This window comes from Phoca vitulina, unplaced genomic scaffold (genome assembly GCF_004348235.1).
Source record: "Phoca vitulina isolate PV1807 unplaced genomic scaffold, GSC_HSeal_1.0 scaffold1, whole genome shotgun sequence".
NCBI classification, from domain to species: Eukaryota; Metazoa; Chordata; class Mammalia; order Carnivora; family Phocidae; genus Phoca; species Phoca vitulina.
This window is the reverse complement of record NW_022589704.1, coordinates 26,901,332-26,920,231: the sequence shown is the minus strand read 5'-3', so window position 1 is coordinate 26,920,231 and position 18,900 is coordinate 26,901,332. Positions and strand designations below refer to the sequence as shown.

At 36.0% G+C, this 18,900-nt stretch overlaps 1 protein-coding gene across 2 annotated transcripts in view; it reads left to right on the top strand.

Moving 5' to 3' along the window:
- Nucleotides 1-18,900, top strand: part of MAP2 (microtubule associated protein 2) — a 280,028-nt gene that overhangs the window by 56,619 nt on the left and 204,509 nt on the right. For both annotated transcript variants that reach the window (XM_032403335.1, XM_032403344.1), the window contains one exon: nt 9,776-9,825. The gene's annotated coding sequence lies outside the window, so the exon portion shown is untranslated. The remainder of the gene's footprint in view (nt 1-9,775; nt 9,826-18,900) is intronic.

Below are 18,900 nucleotides of genomic sequence, written 5' to 3'. Positions count from 1 at the left end.
AAGTGACAGGGTGACCAGCTGTCCAGGCTACTGCTGGCTGTTTTCATATGAGTCACATGGTGCAGCGTGTTAGGGTTGCCTGACCGCTGTCAAAGTTTATTTCCCTCTCTGCTAACTGAAGATGTCTGTACCCACGGGAATTTTGAGTCGTGTATTGTAAGTAATTCTGGGCCTGGCCCAAGCACGAAGAGTTAATTTATTATGAATGGATGATAGAACCCACCTTCTGTAATTTTTTTTTTTATGTCTGAAGTTTGGAAATGAAACACATGTTAATTATTTGGAAATATTTCAGTGCATGAGTGTATCAAAAATTAGGTCATTTGTTTTCCTTTGTCTCTCAATTAGTTTCTTTCTTGCATGACATTTGACATTTTGGCAAGCTAACAATTGAGGATAACCCATTACTAGAGATTGCCTTTCATTGGGAAGCAGGTAAAATGCCTGGTAATGAGTCAGAGCCAACTAAATCTAGGTCAACAGAGGTGTCTTAGTTTACAGGATTAAGCAACACTATATATGTGGAAGAACCGTTAAAATCTACAGATGTAAGGTGTTAGTTTAAGTGTTGGCACCAACCAAAACCCCAGGCTAGTTCACAAACTGCATTTTTGGTGCATTTTGAGAATGCATGTGAATGTGTTACATTTGCACTTTCCAACTTGAGGACAGTTGAAAGCCAAGGATCTGCTGGTTGAAATGTTCCCCTCCAAAGGGCAGCAAGTGAGGGGTTAGCTTTCTTGCTGCAATAAAGGCCATTTCAGCTTCTACTTCTTGCTGCTGAAATTGGGTGGTAGAGAAGGCTCCCAACTACCGTTCATTCACTCACATCTTACCTTGCTTTGTTTTCTTCATAGAAATCACCACTATCTTAACGTATTTGTGTTCTCATGGTGGAATGCAGGCCCCCAAAGGGCAGGAACCTTGTTGATAACTTATTGGCCACCATGGTATATCACCATGATATACCAGTCCCTAGAAAAGTGACTGCCATGAAGCGGGTATTCAGAAATCATTAGTTAGAAGAGTGAATAACTAAATCCCAGGTGTACTCCATTTGCTTGGGAAAATATTCTTACAGTAATATAACAACGAAGCTGTGTCTGGGGTCACTGTCAGGCTTTACACATTCTATTTAGCTATGCAGCACTATTTCAATTATACTAAGGATTAAATAGACCACGTTAGGAATTTAATCATCCTTTGTAATATTTTCTTTATAGTTTTAAATAAATGGTTCAGGAACTTATAAGTATAGGAGTGCCTACATGTGAAATATAGGGAAAATATGTATGGCTAATTTAAGTTATTTTCATTCCACTATAATGCTTTTCTGTTCAGTGCTACTTTGGGGGAAAATTAAAGCTTTAGCCCCTCATTAGTTCAGTTGAGGGATGGCAGGAGTCTGAGAAAGTACTTAATATTTAACATTGGTAACAGCAGATCTGTTTCCTACATTAATGCTTTTAGACTTAAAGGAAACCCTAACTTTTGCTGCAGCCACATCCGTTCCAGCTACAGGATTTCCCATTATTATGTATAAGTTCTAACCTTTTTTGGTCCTTTGTATTTAACATGAAATGCAGTAAGAATATTAAAATGGATGAAAATGTTCTTTATAATAATAGTTCTGAAGTCAGTCCTTTTATACCTCTTTTGGGTATTTGCAATTCTTTACTAAATTAATTAAATGATGCTGGAACTGAGTTATAATAACAACATATGTAGGAGTTAAGTGTACCTTGATTCACCCAGGAGAAAGCCAGTGACTCAGAGAAGGAGGTTCAGAAATGTGTGGAATGCTTCAGTTTGGCTTGTTAGTGCCTTACTAGAGTTTTCAGGAAATTAGAGCTTTGGGCAACAGATTTACTTTATTGTGTAAGGATTGCTTGTAACTACACATTCCTTTGAAATCCAAGTTTCAATGAGATGACAAAATGACCTATTGGTAGGCCTGGGAGAATGTGTGCTTTCTGAATTACAGACAATCAAGGTTGTGACTTTAATCCTAAAAAATATCGTGATGTTAGGGGTGCCTGGGTGGCTCAGTTGGTTGAGCATCTGACTCTTGGTTTCTGCTTAGGTCATGATCTAGCAGTTGTGAGATCGAGCCCCGCCTCAGGCTCCACATTCAGCATGGAGTCTGCTTCAGATTCTCTCTCTGCCCCTCCACACACTCACATGTTCTCTCTCTCTCTCTCTCTCTCTCAAATAAATAAATAAAATCTTAAAAAAATATATCCTGATGTTAGACAGACACAAGCAACATTTCTTCTCGAATAGTGTCTCATGTGTTTCCTGCATCTTTCCAAATCTCAGCTGTAGATCTAGGTATTAATGACAAGATTCTCCACTAAAGATTCTGAACAAATAATTAATAATGCATTCACTTTACTGTAAAACCATTTTAAAGGAGACCTTGTATTTTAAAGACTAATGGTTTGAGTGAACCCATAGATTTTCATCCTGAAAAAGAGTAAGCTTATTGGCTTTTGCAGATTCTGTTGTCACTCAAGTGTACCACCTCACTACAGAAATAAAGACAGCATTACTCAGATACATTTTAACTCTCAAATAACTCATGCTTCTTACTGCTGTTTTTCATCCTAAGCCTTGAATAGGTTAATTTCTTAACCTGTTTCTATGCTTAACATTAATAAAATAAAAATTATAAAGAAAGAAAAAAACCCAAAAGACTCTTGGATGAGAATATGTAAGGCCTTTTTGCTGTAGACCTTTGAGGTGGTGTCAGCAAAAAGTTTCTTAAAAAAAAAATAATGCCATCTTCCCAATTTTTGTCCCACTGAAAATACTTCGACGAACTACAGGGAACTGGGCTCTTTCTATTTCAAAAGTTTGTCATTTGGGGCGCCTGGGTGGCTCAGTTGGTTGGGCGACTGCCTTCGGCTCAGGTCATGATCCTGGAGTCCCTGGATCGAGTCCCGCATCGGGCTCCCTGCTCGGCAGGGAGTCTGCTTCTCCCTCTGACCCTCCCCCCTCTCATGTACTCGGTCTCTCTCATTCTCTCTCTCTCAAATAAATAAATAAAATCTTAAAAAAAAAAAAAAAAAAAAAAAAAAAGTTTGTCATTTGTTTTTTGATAGTTTTTTTTTTAAAGCATGCTTACCCTCACTGTTTCTGCCTGAATTTGAATATGCTAGAATTCCTTAAGGAATCACACAGGAAGAACCATTGGTATCCTAATTTAAAACAAGAGATGAAAGAATATGCATATATATAAATATACACAGGCCCTATACCCAAATATATGTATGTATTTCACTGTCTCTGACTTCTATTGTTATTTCTTTGTCTTCATAAATGATGTTTGTGTAATATCAATTAATAGGAATCTTTATCCATAGGTACTGGATATTTAATCTTTATAAGCTTAGTTTCCTCCTGGGAGTAATAATAGTATCTGCTGTATTTGGTCTTGTGAGGATTAAATGGATAATGCATGTGGCATATTTTGTACAAAACCTGAGTTATATAAACACTTAATGATCATTTCCTATTATTGCTGTTGTTTTGTATTGCAAATAGTATAATAGTTTTCAAAAAGCAAATTCCGTGACTGAGGTGTTTGAAAGTTCTTCACTTTATTTATTTATTTATTTTAGATTTTTATTTATTTGAAAGAGAGAGACACAGCGAGAGAGGAACACAAGCAAGGGGGAGTGGGGGAGGGAGAAGCAAGCTCCCCGCGGAGCAGGGAGCCCGATGCGGGGCTCGATCCCAGGACGCTAGGATCATGACCTGAGCCGAAGGCAGACGCTTAATGACTGAGCCACCCAGGCGCCCCATAAAGTTCTTCACTTTAAATGAGTTGTTATTATCCAGTTGCTGTATCATCCAGTCATTTTTTTGTTCTGTGTTGTGACAGTAGATGGGTGAATTAGACACATGTAACTGGCCCTTTTAGTTGTAACCTCTATTTGCAATCATTATTACAGCAGTTACAGCAAACATGTCCGAGTACAGAACATTCCATTAAAAGCCATACAGAGTGCCTAGCTTCCTACGATGTTTTTATATGAATAATACAAAGTCTAGAGGTGAAATTAGTTGGAGTGTCCATGACTCAGCCTCTTTTTCCAGATAGTGACGCATTCCACAATTATAGATAGATCCCTGACTTTATGCTACATGCCACACTAAGTGCTTGAGATACAAACATGGATTTGCTGGGTCACTGACCCAGAGAGCCCATGGTCTTGGCAGGATACAGCATTCATTAAGAACAATATGGGTTTACATGTGGCCAGTATCTATTAATGTTATATCTACCTATCAAGGGAATGATTAAATATGCAATAATGTGGGCTGGCTAGACAACCTAACTCTATGATTTGGAACACACACATATACTTCTGATTTTATATTGATACGTGTTAGCCTAATTATATCACCACCATTTTCATTCTTTTTTGTTCTGTTTTAGTGTTAAGTAAGACTTCATTCTTTTTCCATATCACATAGATCATACTCTCCATGAATAGGTTGTCTGATAAATACCTTTCCTTGATAATCCTGCTGGAAACTCAAACTATGTATGTCAAAAAAAGCCCCTCTATTCTTGCTCAACAAACTGATCTTCTTTCAGCCTTACCTGTTTCTAAGAGTGACACCATCTTTCTGGGAGTTGGTCTCAGAATTCTTTTGGCTCCTTTTCTCTGTCCTGTGCCTTTCACTACCAATCCCCTAGTCCCATAGCTTATAGACACCACTGTGGACTAAATTGTATCCCCTTACAACTCATATATTGAAGCCCTAACCCCAAAGTGATTGTATCTAAGACATAGGGCTTTTAGGAGGTAGATAATGTTAAATAAGGTCATAAAAGTGGGGCCCTCATTCGCCAGTGGTCATATAAGGGCACAGTGAGAAGGTGACTGTATATATACACAAGCCAGGAGGAGCGCTCTTACCGGAATCCGACCAAGCCAGCACCCTGGTCTCAGACTTCCAGCCTCCAGAACTTGAGAAAATGCATGTCTATTGTTTAAGTCACCTCATCTATGGCACCTTGTTACGGCATCCTGAGCTAAGATACTTGCCTCTGCAGTAGTGAGAGTATTCTTCCCTCTCTGCACGGACACTGTCTCTACCTGAGCTGACTCTTCATTACCATTCACTTGGACTTCTGTAGGAGCCACCTAAATGGTTGATTCTTCTTTAATCTCTTCTCATCTCTGATCCAATCTACACAGTGTTGCCAGATTCGGTTACCTAATTATGCCATTCTTGAATTTAAAACCTAAAGTAGTTCACTTTAGCATACAAAATTAAATATATTTAATTATGTAGCCTCCTCAGCTTGTCATTCAAGGTTATTACCTTATACAGACCCAACCTAGCCTTTCACCCAGTTAATGTTTCTCTTGTGTGTTACATTCCAGGCAGGTAGCACTGCAGGTGTCTGTACAGACAGCCCCTGGGGTTAGTTTCTTTCATTACTTTGTTTCTGCTGGGTCCATTGTCTGAGTTGGTCTCCTCCCCATTCCATCTCCGCTTATCAAAATCCTTTACCTCCTTCAAGGTCCAACTCAAACGTACATCCTCTGTGAATCCTTGTCTATATAATAGGATTTCACGTGGTTTTTTTTTTTTTTTCCTTCTTTGATCTCCTGTAGCTCTTTGCTGGTATTTCTCTGTGACAGCACGCATATTCTGCTTTGTATCATAGTCTTTGTCTTTTGGCTTTTCATAACCACCCCCAACCCACCACATTCTAACTAAGCTCTTTGATGGCAAAGAACTTTGGAGCCCTGAAATATTAAACAAGGCTATTAAAAAAAAAAAAAGAAAGAAAACCCACAAAACTGCTCTATATTTAAAAAAAATAAAGATTATAAACAATTAAAAAGCACTTCAGTTTTTTTTAATAGAATTGATTTTTAATTGGTCTTGCAACTACAATATTCCCTACATTTGTATCTGTAAATTGAAACTCCAACAGTAAATTCTATACTCAAGCAGCAACAGTTTCTGTAAGTTGAGATTCATGGGTAACTTTAAGAAGGGAAAAGCGCAGCAAGTGTGAAAGGTGTTTTTTCAATTGACAATGAACCTTGATAATCTAATAGCTAAAATATGTCTGCTATTTTCAATTTTTATTTTACATGAGGTGGAAATAAGCCCACTTCAGCTTGATATAGAGTTTATAATTTGATCTCATCATCACAATATGACTTATAATACATAGGCATGAGATCATTTCTTACTGGAAAAGAGGGGGGAGAAAAGCTTTAGCAGTTAACTCTCAAGATTATTTTCTGACATTCCCCCTACCTTTTTGTGGTGGAGCAAGAAGATGGAGAAGTGATGCTTTTATATGCTGATAGTTAAGCTGCCTGTAAGCAGATGCTGAATCCTACTGAAAAGAATTTCATTTGAGTTATGCTTAGGGCATTGTTTAGCAGAATACTACACAAAGAGTCTTGACCTGTGTGTTTGAAATGGCAGATGTTCACAAAGAAGATTGAGCCTTAGGGCAACATAAATCTTCACTATTCTGTGCCTATTTGCTCAATAACTGGGTTGAATAATAATAAAAAAAAAAAGGTCTAGAGAGTTATTTACAAAGCAGCTGCTCTTGCTGCAAATGGACATGTTCCCCTTAAGATAAGAAAAGCAAGCAAACAAACAAAAACCCTAAGAGCCCAAGCAAGCGTTAAAGGTCAAAAATGAGCACCTCTTCTTCCTCAGAATTTTGTTTCCATGAAATATTTTTGATGCAAGGCAGGTGAGACAAGGATAGGATTTTTTTTCTTATTTCTGCCAAAAGGGGAATTTTCAGTGATTCCTTTAAATTTGGCAAAGCATCAGAAAAGCACAACACTAAGCACCTTCATTCATTTGACAGATACTTACATTCTTCTGTGTGCTCAACACCTTGCTAAGTCTACGGGTTCGACTACAAGGTTCACATAGCTAAGATAGCACTAATATTTTAAATAAAGTTTGAATTTGGCTCATGCTACATTGAAAAGAAAATAAACTAGAATTTTTGGGAGGCAGGCCTGGGGTTGGGGGGAGGACAGTGGTGGCAGCAAGTCAGAATTTCTCCCCATGTATGGAACACAGAAAGCAGCCTGGTTCCTGTATCACAAAGCCTAACTTTTGAAAAGCTCCATAAGTATCATTTTGTTTTTACTATGGAAGCATGTATATATTTGAAAGTGCATGTAGAAAAGATAAAATCCAACCAATTTAGGGGCGCCTGGGTGGCTCAGTTGGTTAAGCGACTGCCTTCGGCTCAGGTCATGATCCTGGAGTCCCTGGATCGAGTCCCGCATCGGGCTCCCTGCTCAGCAGGGAGTCTGCTTCTCCCTCTGACCCTCCTCCCTCTCATGCTCTCTGTCTCTCATTCTCTCTCTCTCAGATAAATAAATAAAATCTTTAAAAAAAAAAAAAAAAATCCAACCAATTTAAAAGAATATGAAAGGATATGAAAGGATATTGATCTAGTGTGTTAAAGGGGTCTTAGCAAGAAGTAGCTGTGGCCAAATGGTAAATTGTGGCTTAGAGCTGCACACAAACAAATGTGCAGGTTTGGGGAGGTTTTCCTTGGCTCCGGGCAGCTAGGGAGCCATATTCTCTTAGGGAATGGTGACTGGTAATCAACATGGTTAAAATGTACATGTATGCAGTTGCCCTCTACTTGTTCTTTCTTTCATTTCTAGTGTGCTATTTTAGCGTCTTCTTGCACACACATAGGACACTCACACATGCACACATACATATATAACACACTCGGCCACACATGCAGTCACTCAATGTGGTGAACCACTGTCGTTCACGCGCTGCCTGTATTTTTCTTCTTGTTTTAGGAAAATTTTTCTTCCTCTCCTTTCCCTCCCCTCTCCTTTACTAGTCTTCTTCCTTTGTTTAATCTCTCCTGCTTTCTTTTTTCTTTAAATTTGTGGAGCAAAAATGAAACAGAACGAAACAAGAAAAACTGTGCGTAAGAGCGAGTGTCCCAAACTTTCTCAAGTTTATGGCATTCTGAGTATCCTAGTAATTTTTTTCATGGTGCCCTGTAGGCCAAAAGAAATACTTCATGGCTCCATTTAATTAGTAAAATAAGTATGTATGTCCTAACAACTTAGTGGCCCTTTAAAAAAAAATACATGAAAATTGAAAGAAAAATCTCTTTACTTCATACTTAGAAACCCAGTTACTTACTAATGGTGTGTGTGTGTTTGCCTGCTGGGTACGGCCCAGTCCTCAAAGCTGGGAGTCAGATTGGATGTTGTCATCCTCATTTCTCACTCCACACTGGTTTTCATGCAGTATTTGCTTTTATATTACAAATATTATAAAAAAATCCAACTTTGCAAAGTTACCCTATCATTGAAACGAATGTAGCATAATCTGATATTGAAACTGTGGATTACTTCAGGTGAGTAATTTGTGTTAAGCCTGATGGATGTTGCTGTGTTTTTTCAGGTATTGAAAATATTTTATCGTTCTGTGAATTTACAGTGGTGTCCATGGCACACAGTCTGGGAGCTGGTGGCTTTATAGAAAAAGAATAGTATTTGTATCAAAGTAAAATAAAGTCAGGTGCTTGAAGTGGAAGTAGACATATTAAAATCATTAATCTCAAAAGTCCATCAAAATGTCCCCACATTCTTTTTTTTCATCTTCACAAATGTATCCACCTATCGTTTCATTCTTGTATAATAAGGTTCACTCTTTTAAGCACCTACCCTTAAGATTAAAAAGCAGGAATTTCACTTCCAATCCAATTTTTGGATTTACTGGTTTACTAGTATTTCCTTTTTATTTTCTTTTAATAAAAACTCTATATATTTAAGGTGGGTAACATGATGCTCGGATATACAGAGTGAAATGATTACTATAGGCAAGCTAACATAACTCAGTGGAGTATATGAGTATTATTTTAGACTATTCTTTTCATTAAATAATTACCATTTACAGTCAATTTAGCTTTCGGATTTAACCTAGGAGTCTAATAATGAACCATCTGTAACAATGTCATGTGGAACATATTCTAACTTCTAACCAGTTGACTCACAAACACACTTTCGGAAACTAACTTTTTTTTATTGGAGATTTAACCATAGACACATAGAATTTTACTCTATGTCATTTTAGTTATTTTCTTTACTAACTGTCCAAAAGACAGGCTGACTTTTGGCACAGAAGTTTTGGGTTTGCTTTTGTCCTTGGTGGACCTCCTTTGTGCCTCCATTGGACAATGTGCTTCTCAGCATAATTTACTGGCAAGGCTTAAGTGTAAGAAAGCAGTGGGAAGATGGATAGGTTGCCACTGGAATCGTCTTATTTGACTTTTGTTGCCTTTAAACAGATTGTTGATCCTGAACTAAAAATCTACAGACTGTTAGACCAGATTCAGGATCCAAATGCAGTAGTTGTGTCATTTTCAATTAAACATCTTTCAAGAGAAATGGTAGTACACTGAGTACGGAATTTGTTTAAAAAATTTTTTTTTGTTGATGTTTTAGAAGACAAGCACAAGCATTGTTCTGCTTTACATAAAAACTGCTGAAGATAAAAATAGGACCTACTTTGGGCATTTAATAGATCTTGTTAGATGAGAGCTAGAAAATAATTTGAAGTTTTATAACTACATAACCCCCCCCTTGTTGTAAATGTATGTGGTGTCAGCCAGACATTTTATGGTGCAAGAAACCAAGTAACTTCATCTTCTTCTTTAGTAAAATAGAAGACTGAATCATTCGATTGATTTAATTTACAGGATGTTTTTCTGTTTATCTTTCAGACTTTATTGATCTGATCCAAGGTATCTTGGGACTGCTGGCTGGAATTAAGGTTGGTGGTGTGTTTATATTGATTATGAATAAGCTGTGAAATAAAATAGAAGCATCTTGGGCCTTTGGACAGCTGGGTCAAATAACTCTTGCAGAGTGTGGTGTAGAAAGCTGAAACTCAGTGAGAAATGGATACATTTCAGACTTGGGGCACTTAACACACATGTTTCCCTGAGCAGCATTTGCTTTCCTGGTTCCTATAATTTCTTTAATTATCAACTATTGTTTCACTTGTTTTACCTGTCTTACTAGCTGAATTTTGTTCAAATGAAAAGATCCAATTCTAATGTATTCATTTAATAAGTACACATATCAAAAGAATGACTTCTTTGTAAGGCTGGCTAACATTTTAAAGAATGGTCAGCTTCCTGGGCTCCTGGGTAGTGCAGTCGGTTAGGTGTCCAACTCCTGGTTTCAGCTCAGGTCATGATCTCTGTGGTCTTGAGATCAAGCCCTGAGTCAGGTTCCATGCTCCATGGGGAGTTTACTTGAGATTCTCTCTTTCCTTGTCCCTCTACCCCTCCCAAACCTCTCTAAAATAATAAACAAATAAATCTTAAAAAAAAAAAGGAAGAATGGTCAGCTTCCTGAATTTGAAGGGAAACACTTGAAGCCCACAATTTGGTAGCCACATTTCCTAAGGATGGTGGAGCTGAAACATTGCTTCTCAGTTGCAAATTTCAATTAATTGGCAAAAATCCTAAGATGTCATTCCTTTTGTTCTATTTTCTTGTTAGTTGGTTTCATGGGAGACTCAAAAACAGCTTAACTGAGTTTAGAGTACTAACAGAGCATTAGAGGGCGCTCACATCAGTGGGCTTGAAATTTCGTTTATTCCTTCTATGTTCTTTTCTAGAATATGTATTCAGGTTTTAAAACAAAAGAAGAAGCTAATACATGAATGAAATGAGGGCTTTTGTTGCTTATGTAAGAACAAAATGCCAGGTGCTACTAAATCTTTTGTATAGGGCTTTGATTAATAATTAACATAGAGAAAAACTGGCTTTTCATTTATGCTTACATTAAGCAGGAATTTAGCCTTCAAAGCCCATATTTACCCTTCAAATTGCAGTGTCTAGCACATAGCAGGGACACAGTAAATATGTACCTTTTCTGGCTTCAAATTCTGACCTTGTTTTTCCACCCCCAATACAAACACACACACACACACACACACACACACACACACACACACGCGCGCGCGCGCACACACACACACAGGCATGCATGACTGTTATTTTACTTTTTCATGTTGCCTGGCTTCGTTTCATATCCACTACTCAGTACATTCTGTGTAAACTTGCACATATTTAAACATGGAATTTCTTGTAAGACTTTGAACTTTATGCTGATCCTCTTTCCCTGCTAGCCTCTGTCCTTCTGCCAAGCAGAAATGACAAGTGGAATGAGATTTTTGGCAAAGTATAAATCTTTAAATCAGAAATATTTAATACACAGGGTTAACTTCGAATTGCTTGCATTTTGTCCCTCTTCCTTTATGGATTTTGTTTTACGGTTGGTATGGTCAGCATGGCAACTTGAAATCTCATCTCATTTTGGCCACTTTTCAGAAGGAAGAAAAAAATAAAAAGAAGCATGTAAAAAGAAAATAAATAAAAGATTTTGTCTCTGCAAATATTGAATCATGGTATATACCTGAAAGCAATGCAAAGCTGTATGTCAATTATACCTCAATAAAAATTAAAAAAAAATTTTTTTTAAAAAGAAATGTCCTTGCAGTATTTTATCAAATTCTAAGATGTTTTTTCACATTAAACTATGTAAAATAAAAAAAAATGCCATAGTTAATTTGGCAGATATTTTTTTTCTTTCTTTGTCAAATGAAATACGTCTTACAATGGATTGTATCTTAGGTTCTATGAAATACAGTATTACTGAATTTAGATTAGGAAAAAAAAAAAATTCCCTAAAGTTATTACAAAAGGGAATCAAAGTGAAATTCAGAAACCAGAAAGTCAAATTTGATACTGATGTTTAAAAACATCTTGCACCACACTTTTTACCTTTAAAAAAATATGTATTGATTTTTCCAATTTATTTTTTTCTCTTCATTATTACTACCACTACCAGTATTTTGGTATATTTCCCTCCACTTTTTGTCTTACTTTGTTTTCACAAAATTGAAGTTAAACTTTGTATTCTATACCTTCTGGTTACTTGAAAATGTGATTTTAATGACTATATGTTGTTTTATCCTACAGATATGCTGTAATTTTTTTCACTGTTCTACCTATTTTTGGACGTTCAGACTATTTCCAGTTTCAACCTGGACCTGGACCTCCCTCCTAATTCTAGTCTATGACCTCTGCCTCAAATTCTGATGTTTTCTATATGTTTCCATACTGCTGAGCTGCTTGCCATTAAGTTCTTTGATTTCAGTATCTTATCTATAAAATGGGAACAAAAATAATCTATACTTCACTTAAAGATTAAATGAGGTAATGCATAAGTCTTAAATAGAGTCTTAAATAGAGAGGATTCCAAATCACTTTTAAAACCTCTATCAAAAGCCTTTTTCCCCCCCTGAGTTTTACATGAGTAATAAATTCTGGTGCTTCTCTTAAGACAGGGAATAAAACTAATGAAGATCTTTAAATTATTGTCATAAGACAAAATATATAAATGAAGGACGCCAGAAGTTTTATATATATATAAAGTGTATATATATATATATATATATATACACACACACTGACATTTATATATATTTTAAACTGACCAGAAAGTAATTTCTCTATGCTCTGCTGAGTGATACTATATCTTTTATTCAAGATACTATTAACAAACTAAGCAGCATATTACACAATTGAGTGGACTTTCACTTAAGAAGAATAGTGTAGAAAATGTGAATACTCTAAAATAATAGGAGTGGGGAGAGAGGATACTCATGTCTTCTGAGTAAGCTTTGTACTTTGAGCTTTGCAGAGTCAAGACCAACCAGTCTTGGTTGGCGACATTGTCAAACTTCAGTACCACCTCAGGGAGAAACCGTATTTCCCCTCTCCCTTGCTTCACATTGTTTCACACATTCCTCGTAGCATTTGCTCAGGCTTCTTGATGTTATGATTAGTTCTGGACATTTCTTATCTCTCCTGCTAACTCATAGCAACTGGGGTCTTTGCCATTTTATCTCATGCCCTAGTCAGGCCTTGCAGGAGTGGACACCCAGGAAATGCTTACTTTATGAATTATAAAGATTAGAAGCCACAATGAACCGTTTTATTACATACCCATAAACTAAATATACAGCTAAATATATATGGATATGTATGTATATATATGTTCTAATAATTATTAATCACTGTATTTTCTTCCCTTGTGATAGAAAAATTTGGGCAAAAAAGCAAGGACTTTGAACAAATCACCAAAAGACATTTGAAACAGTAACAATCATTAGGTTTAATTTGAGGAATTTAAAAAAGTGAAGGTATGAGAAAGGTAATTGTTTTGTCATTCTGCTTTATTCTTCCATTTAGCATAATATTAGTATAAATGTACTTATGGATGAAGACTTACCCAGAATTCTAATTATTGGATTGACATGTGACAAAGTGACTTTGAGATGCCAGAAAAGATTTGTAAAATGCCTAATTATTTGCTTACCACTTTAAGGAGAGATACAAAGCTGCTAGAATCACATTTCAAACTGGAAAGACCAGTTCATTCTAGGGAGAATTTGCTCTCTCCTATGCAGCTTTCCAAAATCTGAAGCATCATAAATACTTATTTCTTCCTTTTTATAAGAAGTAATCCTTTCCTGTTACAAACATTGAAATCAAAAAACAAGCTTGTGACATGATTTGGAATGGGAGAGGTGGGGGCAGGTTAAAGTGGGGGTGACAGGTGTAGGGGAGGAAAACTTTTACCTTCTTTCCTTCTATACTTTTTGGCTAGCCTAATAATGAAATTGACATAAGACAGACTAACAGGAGAAAAACAAATTCAATTTTGTATGGGAGCTTATAAAAATATGAGACTTGAAGAAGTGACCAAAGCAGGCAGCTTTTATACCTTTTAGACAAAGAAACAATAAATTTGTGAAAAATTGACAAGATAAAGAAGTTTGGGCTTGGTGGTAGTAAATTAGTGAGGAAGTGACAAGGTTTGTTTATACAGCCTCTGGACTCTAAATTCCCTCTCTCCAGTGATAAGGATGGCTCTTTACCTCCTGGTACAGGGAGAGTACCTTTCATAAAGGAGATTTATTTCCTGCTTTCAGGAGGACAAAGGAGGGTCAGAGTGTCTTTCTTGCACTGGCTGTTCCTTAAGTAACTTGTATTTAAAATAATCAATATGCCAAAGTGACATATTTTAGGGTAGCCTGCCCAGAACCTAATCAGAGGCAAACTTGCTATCATTTCTCAATCTCCTTATATGATCTAGTGAAATACCTCAGGAAAATATGTTTCCAGAATTGCTCCTTTATTTTGACAGTCTTGACATACTGAGGAAATAGGCTTGTTGATGCCACAGAGGGCAAACAGAAAAACACAACTTGCTGGAACTATATTAAGTAACTGCTAATGAGTCTGTTTTCTCCATGTTGAAGAAAAAATTCTAGCTGAGCCTTTTTTTTCTTAACTAAATGTTTATAGTATCAGATGGCTACAAAAGATAGTCCGTTGGCTATGTTTTCATATAAACCCCTTGCTTCTGAAATCAATCCTGTGGATTTAATTCACTGATCAGCTAATTTTTATTCTTTTCCTGAATTCATGGGGAAGAAAGAATGCTGTTCCCAAGAATAGCACAGCTGATGTTTTTGCAGATTATTTATATCATTGAAGAATACCATGACTTTAATTTGGGCCTATATCTTATTAGGGAAATTTGGAGGATTTAAAAGCATAAGAAGTACAATTTTCTTCTTATATAAGGAGTCCATTCATTTAGAAATCCTTTATTTCTTTTATAGCCTATTTACTGCAAAATAATAACTTTGTATTATTGAAAGGGGATATGCTTGCTTCTTCCTCAGCTTCTAAATCCCTAGTTATTTAGTTTCATTAGTTATTCATCTAAGAATAGACAATCATCAGTTGCATAGGAGAAAAAGGAATGTAACATATAATACATATAAGTTAGGTAACTACGTAGATATGTATACTAGTGTTGGATAGTTTTGCTAATGAACAATACAAGGGCTTTGCTTTTGGGCACACTTGATGGGCCATTCCTGTTAAAGAAGGTTAAATTATCTGCCTTTTCTGAACCAGTTCCCTACAGTTATTTAGCAATATAAAAATGTTAGCTAAAAAACCAAGTAGACTTGGTTTCATTTCATTATTATTCAATGTCTTGTGACCATCAACTTACATTGTTTCAGAGTCTTTGCTTTGTTTACTTTTTTTTCCATGATTTTAATCTAATTAGTAAAGAGCTGAACAAAAGCAAAACACTTACTATACACATGCTTCTGTGTCTATATTTCTATATCCACCCATGTCTCTCTCTTTCTCTTCCCCCCCTTCTGTCTTATAGTAAGCGTTGTATGTCTGTCACATAAAGTTTATAGTTCAAAAGTAGAGCAAGCATATTTAGCCAGTTTTTAGAATGTAAATAGATATTTAAAACTTTAGATACTATCATCTTCATTTTATGCGTAGAGAAACTTAGTCACAAACTAGACACAATTTTTATAAAAGATTATTTCTGTGTAAAATGTAATAGCTCTTAAAAATATAGAGAAATCCTTTTGGGGATAAAAATAAGTACAAAAATATACATTTACCCAAATGTAATTACTTGCTTATAATATGTAAGTATACACCATTTAGTGATGGCTTCATTTATAAGATATTAATCTTCAGAATGATAAGTAAGAGTGAACTTGATATCTGTTGCCCGAAGATGTTTACTTACAGAGTGTAAATACCTTTTCAGTCTCATCCTTAAATCTATTGCCATGTATCAGTGCCTTGCCAGAAGTAGTTCTCTAGGTACAAGACTAAGGTGAAAAATGCACTAGTTCACTTTTTTAAAAAACACCTGTGCCGGCATTTTAAGGGGTCTTAGGCCAGCTATGAGGGATATCAGCCCCATAGAGGAGGACAAATTAAACAACAGGGATTTGTTTTCAAACATAGATTTGTCTGAGACGCCTGGGTGGCTCAGTTGGTTTTGACTCAGCTCATGATCCCATGGGTCCTGAGATGGAGCCCAGGGTCAGGCTCCGGGCTCAGTGGGGAGTCTGCTTGAGGATTGTCTCCCTCTGCCCCTGCCCCCACTCTCTCCCTCTCCCTCTTAAATGGATAAATGGATCTTTAAAAAGCAAAACAAAACAAAACAAAAAACAGATTTGTCCATGAAGGAACCAAGGACCTCATTTCTGAAACCATTAGGGAAAGTAAAATTAATAAGAACTCCCTCTTCTAATAGTGATTTTTATTTTTATTTTCAAGTTTTTTTTCATTGTTTAAAGATTTTTGGTAAGTTTGGCAATATGGGAAAAATGGGTCAGTGAGTAGAGTGTTTAATTTAATAGGCAACTTTATAGATGCAAACACTTTTAAATTTCGCTTGACTCCATTATCTTTTAGGGACTCAGAGATCTAATACAGACGATTTGGCAATCATATCACGGGGAGAGGACCTTTGCACTTAGATTCCCTTTGGGATTTTCCACCTGTTTTAACTAATTGGAAATTAGGATATAAATTTTTCACTATTAGTAGTGTGAGGCATGTACAAGCAGCTATGTAGGCTAGGTGAAATCAATGACCAAAAAGAAATTACACTTTTATGTTCAGGCTAGGCTATTATATATAGGTGTTTAAGTATAGTGTGATCACCTATTCATACAAGTATTATACAATATAAGAAATACATGTTACTTGTTAATAATTACATAAATTATCTTAAAATATCTTATAGTACTTAAATAACTATGCATCAACTATAAACATAAATCCCCCAGAGAAGTTACCTAGATAGTTTTTATTTATTTTATTTTTATTTTAATTCTGCCTCCTCCCCATACCTGGAATTGCTGGGGTTCCGGGGGGAGTTTGTTTGTTTGTTTTTTGTTTTTTTTACATTGCAGAGAATAAATATTTGTGAATTTTATGATTTTCCTGTATCTAGCTTCTCTTTGGATTAAACATAGTATCTTCTTCACTTCTATGTCATGGTTTGCTCAGTGATATTTTGACCACTTCATTATTTATCTCACAAAGACCACACAGATTTTATTCTTGATACTTTTTTTTATTTCATCATTTTGATTCTGCCATATATGGTGTCCAACTCAGTTAATCAAACAATGGCCCATTTTCTTGGATGCAGGAGTCATCAACTAAGGTGCCCCAGGTGGGAGTATACCACTTCATAGGGTGGGATGATGATGGGGGATGGGGGAAGCAAGAAATGTGCCCAAGGAAGAGAATAGTTTATGTAAAAAAAAAAAAAAATCCTAGTGACAGATAAATGCCTGATAGCCAAATGGAAATTTTTAAAAAGGAAAGGGTTGGTGGGGAGTAAAATAGCCCTAAACATATTTGTAAATCATGAGTTGTTATTTGTACTCTCATATTAAAATCTTTGCATATATGAAGTTAGGCTACATGAGAAGGTACAGTTCCAATGGAACAGAATAGTTATTAATAAGCCAAATATTGAGAATACACTTGCAGTTCAGTTGACTGCTAGGTTCTGTGGATGCTTTAGAAGTATTAAAAATGGTTCCTTTGTTCTCTGATAGCTTGCAGTCAAATTAAGCTAAGGTAAAGCTAAAGTATATAAATCAGTAATTAATACATGATGATACAATCAGATACTAAGTATAGCTATAACTTTCTAGAGAGATCTAGAGAAGATACAATTCACTGTGATTACAGAGATCTCATTAAAAAAAGGAATTTCAGTTGGGTTTAAAGGTGAATAGATTTTAAATAGGTAAAATAGAGAGTGAGAGGTAGAAAAAGAAGGGCATTTCTTCAAAGAGTTCTATGGAAGCCAAGGCACAGAGAAGATACCAAAGATTGAGAAGTTAGGAAACCTGAAACAAAGGTGTAGGACAGGTTTACTCTGGACCTGTATTTTACCTCTTCCCTCTCTTCTTCTGTCCCAGCCTTCCTTTTTTTTTTTCTTTCTTCACAAATATTTGTTAAACTATGTCAAATGACAGAAATAATACAATTTAGTAACAAGTTTGATGTCCTCTGTTCAAGGGGAAACAATTCGTGAATTGGGGGAATACACTGCCTCACAAGCAGTAGAAGTGTTCCTGAGGGACTTTGGTTAACATTGAATTTTATAGAGCATTAGAAGAGGCAATGGAGAAATGGCGTGATAGGCTAGGAGGTTGGGAATTTCTTTATAAGCAGGTTCTATCATCTAGGGTAAGGTAAGCTAGCTAAAGCTGGGCTGGAGGATTGTGACTGGTAGATGTTAGGATTCCTTGACAGTTATTTCCCAAAAGTGCAGGCTGACTTAAGTTTAGATTTGTGACCTGGGTTGGGCATAGCCTTTGTCTACTTTTATGTGTATCTATTTTTTTTAACTGAACAGAAATTCAATCGATCATTAGATCTTTCATGCTCTTCTTGTCCACAAAGAATAGTTACGTATGGAAATATTAACGTGAATGTCTGTTCCAAAAGCTTCCATTAAGAAAGTTGCATTTGTGTGTTAGATTTTGTGAAAAAATAAATAAATACTAATATCTCAACACAAGGGAACTAATGTTCCAACTGACATTCATGCTATCTGGATTTATTTTGACTTTAATGTTACCATGCTTGTTTATAATTACAGGTAAAATGAAGTAGTAAAATTAAGTACTGTATCTCTTTGTTAAATTTCACATGGAGAAATTTGGAACTTCACCATTTAAATTATTTGTTAAATTATCTAAAAGGGCTCCACTACAGGGAGAAGGGTTAATCGGAATAGAAATTGTTGGGGAAATATAATTAAAAGTAAACTTCTCCCAACACAGAAATCCTTTCCACAAATGTAGTGGGGAGAGAAAAAACAAAACTTCTATTATTGAGTAAGCATTAAACTAGAATGTGATGCACATCACAGGCAATCCACTAAGAGATTGCAAAGACCA